Source organism: Equus przewalskii, chromosome 2, assembly GCF_037783145.1.
Source record: "Equus przewalskii isolate Varuska chromosome 2, EquPr2, whole genome shotgun sequence".
Classification (NCBI taxonomy): Eukaryota; Metazoa; Chordata; class Mammalia; order Perissodactyla; family Equidae; genus Equus; species Equus przewalskii.
This window is the reverse complement of record NC_091832.1, coordinates 25866061-25877206: the sequence shown is the minus strand read 5'-3', so window position 1 is coordinate 25877206 and position 11146 is coordinate 25866061. Positions and strand designations below refer to the sequence as shown.

At 58.0% G+C, this 11146-nt stretch overlaps 1 long non-coding RNA gene across 6 annotated transcripts; it reads right to left on the bottom strand.

The window, feature by feature from the left end:
• Positions 1-358: 358 nt before the first annotated feature.
• Positions 359-10822, bottom strand: LOC139079738 (uncharacterized). Of its 6 annotated transcripts, none has more exons than XR_011533633.1 (3): positions 9955-10822; positions 3498-8570; positions 359-2326 (listed from the first exon to the last, which is right to left on the bottom strand). It is a non-coding gene; the product is annotated as an uncharacterized lncRNA (long non-coding RNA). The 6 variants fall into 6 exon arrangements; XR_011533635.1 differs by lacking the exon at positions 9955-10822 and having other exon boundaries at positions 3498-5079; positions 5222-9925; XR_011533630.1 differs by lacking the exon at positions 9955-10822 and adding an exon at positions 8887-9925.
• Between the last annotated feature and the right edge of the window lie 324 nt (positions 10823-11146).

Below are 11146 nucleotides of genomic sequence, written 5' to 3'. Positions count from 1 at the left end.
AGCCCAGCCTGGAGAAACCCCTTGCACCCCCTCAGTGAGCCCCAGGAGAGACCAGTAGGAACCATGGAGGCACCCCATAAACCACGCAGACCAAAATAACACCACAAAGGCTCTGACAATTAAACCACCGCTGGGGCCACAGCTCACAACAGTACCACTAACCCTGACAGGCGACTGTCTGGTAAAATACACAATTGAAATAAGGCCCAGACTCTCTTAACATAATATCAAAATGACCAGGGTGCAATCGAAAATCACCCAGCATTCCAACAACCAAGACAATGGCAACTTATTTTTTTATTTTTTTAATAAATATTGGAAGATACATTATGTTATAGAAGAATTTACCAGAGTTCCCTTTTATTTATTTATTTATTTTTATTATTATTTTTTTAAGATTTCATTTTCCCTTTTTCTCCTCAAAGCCCCCCAGTACATAGTTGTGTGTTTTTAGTTGTGGGTCCTTATAGTTGTGGCATGTGGGACACCGCCTCAGCATGGCCTGATGAGCAGTGCCATGACAGCTAGAAGGTCGGGGGGCAGGAGCAGAGATGGGGGGAGGGCAGGGGAGGAGTCAGAGAGGATGGGGGACTGGATCAGGCCTTGGAGGCCTCAGGAGGGCCCTTAGATTTCATTCTGGGTGTGAGGGGACATGGAAGGTTGAGCCAGGTGTGAGGGGACCTGGAACAGTGTGATTTTAGCACCTGGCAATTCTGCCCCGGAATCCTGGCTCTGTCACTCAGCAACCGGGTGTCCTTGAACTTCTCAGTTACATAAGCCTATAAATTCCCTTTTCTGTATTAAGCCCGTATGAATGTCTGTCCTGAAAGAAATGGACCCAACTGAAACAATTACAACTCCCATGTTCCCACACTTCCATGAAGTAACCTGCCAGCAGCCCCACACCTGTCAGTTTCTGCCCAGGGATTCAAGCCCAGAGCGGGCTGTCTCTGATGATGACAGTCTTGGGGGAGCTTTAGGAGCTGGAGTCTGAGAGAAGCACTGTGACAGGCCCTGCTGAGGGTCGGGGAAGAGGAGCTCGCAATGCAATTTGCAGTCTGAAATCACTCCCTGAGCCAATCCAGTGCGAGGTGACCCACGTGGCAGACAATCTCCAGGTTCCTGGAACTCTCACCACTCACCTCCCAGGGCCAGTCTGACGGCGACAGTTCCATTATCAGGCTTGGCAGGACTCAGATGCCACTGCGCCCACTGGCTGGATCCAACCAGGAGACGGGGAGAAGTCATTTCTCTCTCTGTCACCTCTGGGGGAGCAGCTGCCACCAGGACTGCCTGGTGGGGGCATATGTGGTGGGTGGTCTCCAGGAAGCCAAGGGCTCGGATGAGCCTGAGCAGCGGGCGAGGCATGATTAGACTCCCAGCTGGAGCAGCAGGTAGACTTGTCTCCACTTCTCCCCAGGACTCCAGCCGGGAAGTGGTTTGAACCAGCGCAGGTGAGGCGAGGCCTCCAGGTGCTGTGGGAGCCTCTTTCTCTTATGGCCCAGGATCCACTACCAAAAGGCCCTTCTAGATTGGTCTCTGCTCATCAAAGGAGGGTTCAAGGTCAAGGTAAAGCAGATGTTTCTCCTACACCAAAGCTCCTGCGGGCAGCCATCAAGCCTCATTCCCAGTGGATCCCTGGGCCTAGTGCAGCACGAGCACCTTGTGGGAGCTTATTATATGTTTGCCACAATTGGATCAATTTTATAGACGTAGATATAGATGATATAGATTTCATCTGAGATGCCCTTAGAAATCACGGCCTCATTTTACAGTTGGGAAAACTGAGTTTTACCAAGAACTTCTTGCCCTTTTGCAGTCTCACCTGAGAAGCCGCCAGTGCACTGGCTCAATCCGACATTCTCTGGGTTTCCTTCCGCCCTGGACTGCTTGGTGACCACACGCCCCAGGACACACGGTCGGGCATGGGCAGAGTCGGGACTGGAATCCGGGTCTTCTGACTACAGACGGCCCAGTCGCCCTTCCACGCCGAGCAGGCCCGTCTCTATCCTGAGAGAGCTTATGGTGACTCGAGTTGTGTAGACACAGTGGGTCAGCCAGGACTTTCTGATTGCAAGTGACGGAAGCATGGCTTAAGCAAGCTGTGAAATGTACAGTGTCATGTCACCAGTCCTGGAGCTTTGCTGAGTCTCAGGAACTCAGCGGGGACCAGGAATAGAGTCCTTCAAGCTCCCTTCTCTCTCTCTCTCCCTCTCTGTTTCCTTCTTTGGGAGCCAGTTGCATCCTCTGTGCCCAGACAGCTGCTTCCAAGGTTGAGCTCACGGCCACTGACGATGCCTCGGGGTCCCTCTTCCCGGCTTCATTCCTGGAGAGGCAGGAGCTGTCTGCCCTGGGTCCTGATGCAAAAATTCCCAGGGAAGGACTCTGATTGGCTCCCTCTGGAGGATGCCTGGCAGTTCCCACTAGGATCCCATCACTGGAGTATGGGGTGTCGGGGGAGGGGTGGGCGTTGCCCCAAACAAGTGGCTGTTTCCAGAACTAGGGGGGCAAAGTGGGCAGAAAGAGCAACAGACAACCCCTGTGGGGGGTGAGACACTTGGCAATGAGAGCCAAGTGTGTGAGACAGACTGTGGGCGTGGATGGAGGAGAGACGAGCTGGAGGAGCCGGTCCCTCCCGCCATTGTCCCCTCGCCCATCCCTTTCAATTCATCCCATGGACCTCCTTCTTCCCAGCCCTAGCCAGGCCCTGTGGAAGGGCCAGATGTGGTCTCTCCATGAAGGGGTCACAGCTGGAGGGGGCAGCAGACCTGTCAACAGCCAGTGGAGGGACAAGTGGATGCCTGGGGCGTGGAGGCCCATCCAAGGCAGCATGGGGAGGGGTCTCCCACTCCAGGAATGGGATGCTCCAGAAGAGCCCATGCTCTAGAGGGTCTTGGGGAAACTGAGTTGGGCCCCTGAAGGACGGGGAGGATTCGAGAACCGGAGGGGAGGGGAGAATGCATTCTAGGGGTACATGCATGCCTGCCTGGGGTGCGTGTGTGTGCGTGCATGTGCGTGTGGACTTAGAGACTGGTGGGATTGACCTTGTGGGGATAGAAATGAGACTCAGTGATTTCAAGGGACCCAATAGCTTCTCACGACGATCCTGGGAGAAAGGTGTCATTATACTCACTCTGCGGATGAGGAACTGAGGCTCGGGAAAGTGGCGTGACCCACCCCTAAGTCACAGTGGCAGAGCCAAGATCTGACTCAGGTCTGCCCGGCTCTTCCCATGTCCCACACCCGCCACCCTCACCCCCCTTATCCAGGGAGTCGGTCCCCTCTCCGCAGAGGCCTGGGGGAGGCAGCTGCTGTGCTGTGTGGGTGCAGTGGGAGGCCGTATATGGGCCTCGTGGGGGCACGGTCCTCCCCCAGGGGCCTTTTTGTGCTGTCAGGAAAGGGCCAAGGAAGACAGCTTTCAGGGTCAGCTCATGGCAGAGGGCGGAGGCTGGAGTCCAGGAGATGCACCCCCCTTCCAACCCCAAGTGCAGACTTACGGGGAAAGGCTCAAGGCAAGGCTGGATGGTCCCCGGAGTCTGAGTCCTGCCCACCCCAGGGCCCCCAGGCCAGGAGGCAGCCGTGTACTCTGAGCGTAGGGCAAGCCGCGCTTCTTCCTCGTGGAGGTGGGAGGGAGGGAGTGGAGGAACAAGAGTCTGATAAGGTCCAGGGAGAGGGGGCCACCACAGCTCCCAGTGGGCCTGGGACAGTCCCCGTCTATGCCTGTCATTAAGAGCAGTGTCCCCTTGCGCTCTCAAATGTCCTGGCTTGGACAGTGATATAGGGTCACCCTAAGATGAGGCGTTCTCTAAAGAAAAGGAGATCTAACACTGACAATTCATGCCTATTGGTGCCCCGGGGCCTTGACATGGTTTCCTTCATTTAATCCTCTCAAGCACCCTAAATCCTACAGGCTCTTTCCTGCCATCCCCTGTCAGAGCTGGGTGACAGATGTTCCAGGAAAGATGCCCCAGGGCCAGGTGCACCTTCCATGTGCTAATACGCTCAGCAGGCTGGCGAGAAGCGCCTCAGTGCCTGGGGCCGCTCCGGGCAGGAGAGGAGCCTCCGTAGAGTTCCCTCTGGCTTACCCGGCCCTGAGGGGCGGGGGGGGGGGCGCAGAATTTTATCCTGTTGGAGGCAAAACAACAACAACAACAATAATAATACATTTCCAGTAGGAGTTTGTAATACTAAAGGATAGAAACTCAGAATAGATGGCCTTCTGCTTAGCCAGGCAAAAGAGAGTTTAGAATAACCCAGCCTGGGCCCTAAACTCAGTGCGGGGTGGGGTGGAGGGGACAGCCCAGGAAGGAGATGGACCACGTTGAGCAGAATCAGGAAACCAGGAGGGGAAAGGATCAGAGTCCTTAGGCCCTGGGGAACAGCAGACGCTCAGAGAGGCCCGTGGACATCCCACAGTACATGGGATGGGGCTCGAGCCAGTTTGCCCAATATTACGGGTAAGGACTTGGGGACCCTGCCAGAGACGCCTGGGGCCTGGGTGCTCCGAGATTCTGCAAGAGGGGCCTGGGCCTGCAGTGTCAAGGAGGCACATGGGCCTTGCTCCCGGTCCCTCCCTCCCTCCGCCACATGATCACGGAGCTCTGGAGTGGGAAAGCGCAGGGCCCTGTCCCACTGACGGTGGACGCAGCCATGTGACTCGCACTGGCCAGGGGAACACGGGTGGAAGTGACAGTGACCCGCTCTGAGCTGAAGCCTTAAGAGACATGCCTGGCTTGTGCGCTCGCCCTTCTTGCGTTTTGGCCTCGTCCCGTGAGGGCGTGGAGCCGCTGCTTCCAGGAGAGGCCTGAGGAGCAGCCCAGAGCTCACCCAAAGCCTGAGGCAGAGCCCCTGCCCCAGCCACCTGCAGACCCGGGAGGGAGGAAGATGAAGGTCGCTGCTCCGAGCCCCTTGACGTTGAGGTTTGTTAAAAACAGAATGCACCCAGTAAATTTGAAGATCTAATAGGCTTCATCCAAAGATTCACGGACAGCTTGTCGTCCAGCAAGCAGAGAGAGACTCCGAGGAGAGATACAAAATGGAAGGTTCCCACAGGAAGGAGGATGGGCAAGGAAGTATGAGCTAAAGAAAAGAAAGGATTCCTTGGGGCCAGAACCTCTTCTCTTTAGGAGAGGGGAGGGCAAGTGTTTGATTCGCCTCGGCCGCCTCGGCCTCCTCGGCGGATGGAGAGGGCCCCCCAACGGATGACCTCATTGATACCGACCAGAAGCTTCCAGACTGGTTGACTAAGACTACATTTCCGGGAAAGGTCAAAACTGCATCATGTCTTGGCTTGCTGTCATGGGGCAAATGAGTCCATCTGGGGCCTGTTATTTCTTTTTTACCAGGCTGTTATGGAGAAAAACAAACGAAAAACCACAGTTATCCCAGCAGATTTCGCAATGGAAACCCATTACCGTTAGCATCTCTCAGTGCACGGCATCCCTCTGGACCCGCTGCTCTGGACAGGGCGGGTGAATCTCCTTGTAACCAGAACACCTCAAAGCAAGAAATAAGGGGCCACATTAACGTCAGACAACAGCCCTCACCCGCCTCAGTGACCACAGAACCCCGCTTCCTGCGTGGGTCTCCCCGGTTATCTCTAAGTGCCCACAGCGGGCGGGACACATGCTCAGGGCTCCATCCACCCTCAGCCATCCTCTCCGCCCTCTTCCTGGGCCTCCCACCTCTGCCCACCAGTGCTGGTGTCTCTGGGAGCCTGCGCCTCCGCTGAGGGCTGGGGTCTCCCCGTGCTGGGATAGGCGGTGATCCCAGAAGCCCAGGAGGTGCTGGGTCGGTGGCCTGCTCCAGGGGGAATGCCCATCTCTAGAAGCTGGATGCCACCGGGGCCCCTCAGCAGCTCTGCTTGGGCGCTGAGCCTCACACGGCGTCTCCTGAATACGCTCTGGCCTTCTCCCTTCTCCCCATGGAATGGGGTGCATGCACCCCTCCCTCGTCACTTCCCTCTTTATCCCAGGCACCTGTCTCTGAAATAAATCCCTCTCTCCTTTAATCCAACATGTTTAACAAATGCAAATAGATACTCATGATGATGCCTAACTCTACACACCAGAAGAACCTGGGCCTCGGTCCTATTCACACAGAACAGCTCTGCCATCTTACAGGTGACGAAACTGAGGCTCAGAGAGGTGACACAGCTGCTGAGGGGCAGCGGTGGGGTGAGCCCCATCCCTGTACCCCCAAAGATCTTTCCCCTCATGGGAAGTTCCTCTCTGTCTGGACTTCTCTTCCTCATCCAGAGTGGGTTGGGAATGGGTGGACAAACCTGGATTGGGGTCCTACTGTGTGCTGGTAGATTGCATTGTCGGATCTCATTGAACCCTCCCTGTGGCCTAGGGAGGGCGCACCATCGTCCTGGGTTGGCTGACAGGAAACAAGCTCCATGAGGAGGGGAACCTGCCAAGAGCACACAGCTGGGTGGGCAAAGCCTGCACTGGAGGCTGGAGACCCGGTGTAGAAAGGCTCCACCTGCCCCTGGGGCCAGCCTCTGGGACACTCCACCCTGACTCTCTCTGATTGTGAAGGCCCGTGTGTGGGTGAGATTAATTGGGAGGAGGGCTTCCTGGAGGAGGTGGGCGATCAGGGTGGGCCCTGAAAGACGGGCAAGGCCAGAGAGGAGGGCACACGCAGAGACTGGCCAGGCCAAGGGCAGGTGTGGCCAGGGGCGGAGGAGAGAAGGCTGGCAGGACTGGGTGGAGGAGAGGCTGGGAGCACCCTACCAAGGATGCAGCCTCTGTCCTCGGGCTGGGAGACCCGGGAGGGTGGTGGCGTACAAACCAGGAGCCTCAGAGAGAAGCCAGACTGAGCTCTCAGTGTCCTGGGCCCGACCCAAGAAAGGCTCGGCCCTCTTGGGACCTCTGTGGTCACCAGCAGGGCTGGGCCTCCCTCCTGGCGCCCGGCAGCGCCCTGCAGCCCTGGACAAAGCTGATTGGACTCCTCCTTCCCCTCCTGCCGCCTCCTCGGCCTCTGTCTGCACAGCCCGGCCGGGGCCGCTGAGAAGCAGCCAATACTGCACTGCACTGGACTGGAGATTATCACCGAGGCACGAAGGTGTTCTAAATGGCCCAGAGAACATCGGCGTGTCCTTACAGACGCCTCCATTCACAAATTCATTCCTTCACCGCACTGTGTGTTATGCACCCACAACGTCAGGTCCCGGCTGGCCAGCACTCGGGGCCCTGCAGTGCCATCTCATCCATTCTCCCGACCCTGGAGGTGAGGACCACCACTGACCATTTCCACAGTGAGGCGTTTTAGATCAGAGGCTGGGGGTCCTCTCCAAGGAAGGTGCCGGGCTAGGGGAGCAGACAGGGAGGGCCCGTACGTGCAGGAGGTGGGCAGGCCTGGCACTGAAGGGGCAGCGCCCCCTGCTCCAGACCACGCCTGGCCCTCCCTGGCCCCAGGCCCCCCACTTCTGAACCCTTCCTCTGGCTCAGCCCCTGCCCGCAGTGTTCAGGGTCTGGCCCAGACACTTGCTGGCATCACGCCGGGGACAAAGCTGGAGGCGGGAGGCAAAGAGGAGGGAGATGCGAGGCTGTGGAATGAGCCAGAGAACATTCAAGATTAAACGCCCACAAGCCTGTGCTTTGAAAATCAGACCTTCCCTTCCAGGTCGGGAGGCCCCGCCTGCTGGTCCTGACTCTCCTCTGCTGCCTGCCCACACTCAGGGGCTCCGGCTGGGTTCCCCTGTCCCAGGGCCAGCCCTGAGCAGATGCCTGGAGCCCAGCTCGCTGAGGAGCTGCTGCCCAGAGCGGGGCTGGGTCTCTGAGACAGCAGGAGGGGAGCCTGAAGGCTTGGCGAGACAGGCCCAGGGCTGGGGATGTGGTGGGAAGAGGGCAGACAGGCCCAGGGCTGGGGAGATGGGCGGGAGGAGGGCAGGCAGGCTATCTTGCTCTTTGCTGACCTTCCTGTGCTTTGGGGCCTTCAGGGGTCCGACTGCAGGGTCTTCACCTGGCACACGAGGCCCCATCAGCCACCATCCACTCTTGCAGCCACAGTTCCCACCACATCCCTGCTGGTGACCAGTGCTCCAGGCGATGTGGTCCCAGGATCCCACACTGAGGTTCCCTACCACCAGCCCTTTGCTTAGACTGTTCCCTAGGCTGAGAATGCCCGTGTACTTATCTCCACATCTCCGTATCCCATCTGAACTTCAAGATCCAGCTTGAGTGCCTCCTCCTCCAGGAAGTCGGCTCTGATTCCTTAAAGTCTTCCTGGCCCTGCCCCACACTGGCAGGTTAAGACCCTCCCCCTGCTCGGCCCGGCTCCCAGAGCAGTCCCAGCACTTCATTCTCCTGTGTCTCCAACCAGAGTGAATTCACACTCAGTTTCCATGTTGGCTGTCCCAGCTGCTTGCAGGCTCTTGTCCAGGCTTTTGGCAGGTCAACCCTTTCCACCCTTCAGATTCTGAGTGCTCGTCACACCCCATCCTCCTCCATCACGGCGTGCGGTGGCCCACGTGCCCTGTGGGTGTTTGCGGCACCCGTCTCCCCTCTGGACTGGGCACTCCTCCGGCATCACCAGCCCCGCGCACATCAGGGCCCGGTCAACACCTGTGAGTGAGCATGTCTGTTGAGAGGTGGCGCCGTCTGTCTCAGCCCCACATGCTGGGCGGGGACAGGAGGGCGTCCTCAGCCCTGCTCCCCTCCTGACGACAGGTTGGATTCAATGGGCTTGGTCACTGGTTCCTGGCTCTCTACCTCTGTGGAGCCCTGGGGTGGCCTTCCCTGGGGAGAGCACTGGGAGGACCTGGGTGTGGGGAGGGAGAGGCCCCAAGCTGGCCGAGGAGGGGGACGCTGCCTCCACCTCCTGCTGCCCTCCCCACACTGGGCCCCCGTCTGCCGCCTCCCAGCCTGTCTCTGCACCCACCATCTCCAGGGAACCTCCACGACTCCTTCACGACCTCCAGCAGCTCCTGTGTCCAGTATCCACCTGTGGGCCTTGAGCTGTGCTGGGCAGCCCTGGAGTCCAGGCTCCTCCTCTGTTTAAGGTGCCCACCCCCCAACACTGTGCACTGGGCTTCCAGTTCCACAGCAATCACCTCGTCTCATCTCGACAACAGCCCCATTGACTAATGAGGACCAAGGATCAGAGACGTTGAGTGACTTGCCCAAGGTCACACAGGAAGTGGAAGAGGCAGGACTTGTGCTTTGATTCTCTGGCTCTCTGTCTCATGTTTTTTCCATGACATTTGGTGACTCAGGTCCCTTTGGGTTTGCAAGGTGTTCCTTCCCCGAGGATCAGCCGAGAGCTGCCTACCTGCCCGAAAACTGCCTTATCCTTCCTCGGAACTGGAGGCCCTCTGATCAGAGGTTCCAGGTTTCTCTGTTGATATCAGCAGCAAATATGGGGTGGAGAGAGAGAGGGGCCAGCCCAGGGGAAGGGAGCAAGGACAAGGACAGATGACAGGCGAGAGGGGCAACCGGCACAGAGAGAAAAGTGCAGAGAGAAAAAGGAAAGAGATTCACACAGAGAAAGGGGACCAGAAAAACAAAGAAAAAGAGACACCTAGAGGGAGATGAAGGCAGAAAAAGACATAAAAAGACAGAAAGACACAGAAACACACGCACGCAGGAGGAGGAGAGCCTTTGGGAGAAGATATAAAAAATGAAAGTGCAGCAGAGGTAAAGAGAGAATGAGAAATACCCCCCCAACCCCACCCCCACCCTGCTGCCCCAACACGCACATCCAGACAGAGATGGAGAGAGAAGCAATTCACACAGGGGGAGAGAAAAAGGGAGGGTGGGGCATAGAAGAAAAAAGGGCACAGAGAGCAAGACAGAAAGGAAGATGGGGGAGATTGATACACAGAGAGAGAGGGAGAGGCCGTGAGAGGGAGCTGGAGGTGAGGAGCCAGCAGCCCTGAGCATCAGATGCTGGAGCTCACGCCCCCTCCCCCCCACCCTCCTTCCCCCACCACCCCCTGACTTGACTCACGAAAGCCGCGAGTGGAGAAGTTAATTCTCCCAGGTCCGGCCACCCAGATGCACTCTGCCTTCCCCTGCACTGAGCAGGGGTCTCCTCCGTCTTCACCTTGAACTAGGCGCACCGATGGAAGGAGAGAGACCCCCGCCATCTGCTCTCCAGCCCAGGCCTCAGAGCCGCTCGTTCTCCCTGCTGCTTCTGAGTCGCAGGGGCTGGAGGTGGGCACTACCCGCATCCCCTCAGCCCGCCCCTGCCAGGCGCCCACCAAAGGCTGGACGCGGCCCCGCCCCAGGGGGCCCCCACACGGGAGGCGGGCAGCCCCGACTCAGACGCGCCTGACTGGCTGCATGACTGTCGGGAGTCCCCGATCTCTCGGAGCCTCCACGTCCACCTCCGTGAAATGGGAACAGCCCTGCGCCTCCCACAAATGCTCTTGCAGGTGAGTAAGCGAAACTGGAGGAGAGTCACTAACTCCGCGCCTCTTCCAGGAATAAAGAAAACAGAAGAGGCAAAGGTCCGAATCCCAAGGCCGGGGGCCTGCCTGCCTGGCCTTCTCCAGGGCAGTGGCCTGCAGATGCAGGGAGCCGAGGTCCAAAGTATGTTGAACTCTCTCGCTGTGGCCAGTTCTCCCTTTGCCCCCGTCGTTTGATTCCTCCTGGAGAACAAGATTGGAAAGACAGTGCTAAGTTAATTCTCCAGAACGAATGAAGACAGGACAGTCACCGAGGGTGATGAAGTGCTGGGAGCACAGAATTCACGTCCCAAGGCCCCGCGTTGGAGCCGATGAGGTCAGAATGATCTCGTCTGTTTTCTCCCTCTGTCGCTGCGGAAGGCTGGCTTCCCGGGCTGGCGGTGGGGCTAGCACAAGGGATCAAGGGGAGGAGAAGAGTCTTCTGGTCCCCACAGTGGCCATGGTGGGGGCGAGAGGTACTCAGGGGACATGTTCGTGAACGGTGGTTTCTCCAGACAGCTCCCTGGCCGTGGAGGGGACTCAGGGGTGCGGGGGGAGGGCATTATTGGGGGTACTCGCAGGTGGGTCCATCACAAAACCCACAGGCTGGATCCGGACACCTGGGGACCGGAACCAGCTGTGTTCATGGGGAGGGTGCTGCTAGAACACACAGGGGCACACGCTTCCTGTGCACAGAAGGGTTTTTGTCAGCACACAGCTGTTTGTGTCACCAGCGAGACAAGGAGTGTGTCC